The sequence below is a fragment of the Lepus europaeus genome, chromosome 3 (genome assembly GCF_033115175.1).
Source record: "Lepus europaeus isolate LE1 chromosome 3, mLepTim1.pri, whole genome shotgun sequence".
Lineage (NCBI taxonomy): Eukaryota > Metazoa > Chordata > Mammalia > Lagomorpha > Leporidae > Lepus > Lepus europaeus.
In genome coordinates, this window is record NC_084829.1 from 90,880,412 (window position 1) to 90,883,266 (window position 2,855).

Sequence of the window (2,855 nt, forward strand, 5' to 3'; positions counted from 1 at the left end):
TTCAGTTTAACGGATAGGTTGTAGTGAATCTGCAGATAAATCAGTTAGGTTATTTTGGTTATACTAAATAAAGTTCCCATATTCTTTTACACTTTTTATTGTATTATTTTGTAATTCACACAGTTAAAAGTAGCATATGTTGAAAAGTATTACATTATATATCCTTTCAAAATTAGTATATAATTTCATTATTTCAGTTGACTTATTGCATACATTCACTGTCAAAAAATGAACACATAACAATTAAATTAGAGGGAAAAAAATCAACCCTGCAACTTCTTTTGCTGGAACAACCTTTCCTGGACCTTCAGCAAGCAATTGCTGAAATAATTGCTGCATCTTCTTTGACATTACATGGTTTTGTGTATAAAAGGCTTCTCTAGGGGGCAGAAGTTTGGGATAGTGGTTGAGATGCCTCTTGGGATGTCCACATCCCATCAGAATGTGCCTGGATTCAAGTCCCACCTATGTTTCTGATTCCAGCTTCCTGCAAATGCGGACCCTGGGAGGCAGCGGGTGACAGCTCAAGTCCTGGGGCCCCTGCTGTCTGTGTGGGAGATGTGTATTGCATTCTGAGTCCTTGATTTCACCCTAGCTCCACCTAGTTTACTGTGGATATTTTGGGGATCAAGCAGCAGTTCAAAGATCCGTTTGTTTCTCTTTCTCTTTCTCTCTGCCTTTCATACAAATGAAAGCAAATAAATTTGAAAAAGATTGCAGATAAATAGGAATAATATTTTGTCAACTTGGCTACTTCCAAGAATTGGAAAAAATTGCCTGTTATTCTGTAATGTGGATTTAATACAGCCATGGTAGGAAGTGGGAGGCTAGGAATCCTGTCAGTCATTGATTTACTGCCTAACTTCAGAGAAATACATTAGAACAGCACTCCCAGGACTGCCATAAGCTCTTCTTTATTGTCAGACTGTCAGAATACTGCATCAGGTAGCCACTAACCTTAAAAGTGATGTATGAAAAAAACTAAACTGGAGATTAGTTAAGTTCCAAAATTTTAAAAACTACATGAAAACAACTCTTTAAAATAATTTCTTTTTCTGGTCTTTACAACACAATCCACAATAGAACAGTTAGTTCACGGAAAGAACATCCATTATAAAAATGTTCTAAATTTTCATTTTGTTTATATTTTATTGCTCTGACTTACGTTGACATGTGATACATTTTTACAAAGCCTGATTGTTCACATATTTAATTTCTATGCCCAAAAAGCCATATATTTTTAATACAATTCAACCAGCAGGAAATGATCAGACTCTACTAAATATTTTAATATTAGCCTGAAGTTGTGAGGTGAAATATAAAAAGGAAAGTGGTTTTAGAGTCTGTGACATTTCACAGTATTCCATAAGTAATAAAGATTTATAAATCAACCTTTCTGGATATCATTTGGGAATTTTAAAATCCTAATACCGGTGCTAGAAATAATTAATGAAATATGATATGTAAAGTCAACAGTGAATGTGACACAGAAACAGAGACCATATATTTGTTACACTAACACAGATTCTTTATAAATTGAAATATCCTTTGTTCTTATACTTGATATATCAAATCACTGATTGATTTATTTAGTCCTGAATTTTAGACATTAGAAATCATATCTCTTAACAAAATGACTATTTTTACAATCGTCTTTTTCTTCTGCTTGTAAACTGCTGGATTGTTATTGTAGCTCTGAGGCTTATTTACCTTGCTGACCATTCCAATTATGAATTAAATAAAGGGTTGATGCAAACTGTGTTGGATAAGTAACAAACAAGCAAACATAAAATCCCAGAAAGAGGTACACTGGAGATGTTTAACTTGGCTTTTAAAATCTGGATTTATAAGAGAGACAGAAAAGAACTTCAGAGCATTTTTTAAATAATGAAGGAAAATCATCTAAGTGGATTCTTCAAATATTCCTTTTATAAGACTCTTTAAAATAGTACATCACTAGAAGTTTGTAGACAATCTTCTCAGAAGATATTTGGCAGAATGAATTCACAATGGAGAAGAATTCCATCTCCTAAAGTTGTTTTATCAAATTGGCTGGTAACAGAAGAAAACAGAAACAGAATGAATAACATTTAAAATAAAGAGAGGAAAGAATACTTGAGACTTCATGTTTCGAGGTTTTAAATTTTGATTTTTGAGCAATGTTCCAAAGAGTTTATCATTAAGTTGGGATCAGTTTTCAGTTACATATATGATCTTTACAGAATATATAAAGAGATCACAGATACTAACTCAGAAAAGAATAGGAGAATCTGGATCAGAATCTTCAGTGTCTTCTTAATTTCCTGAGTATGAGATACTTTCCACATTCTGCTCCTTAACTATCTCTCTAGCCTAGGGTCACTTCCCCAATATAGTTTATACTTACACTTTCATTAACTATTTATAGATTCCAGAGCGTTAGAGACTCTGTAGCTTTGAACATCCTCTACTGAGTTTAAAATGCCCTTTATATCCTTGTGCATCAGAACTATTCATCTTCTGAGAGTCACTTAACACGTCATCAATTTTTGTCTGACTCACTCTAGACATTTATTCTTTGTGTCTCTCTTATGATTTGTAGGGATTTTATATTTACCATGCATATATCAAATACATAAATATACATTTGCCTATACATATATCAAATATGTAAATACACTTTTCTTACATGCTAGGCTTTAAGCTCCTTGACAGAAGGACAACTAATTATTTTTCCAATGTTTCTGTAACAAATGTATGTATGTGTTTTATTTAATGCACTTGCCTTTCTTGTAGCTTAACTATTTCAAATTTTGTAAACATTAGTATTATATTATTTTGAATTTCATTACACACTTCCTACCTTTACTATATAC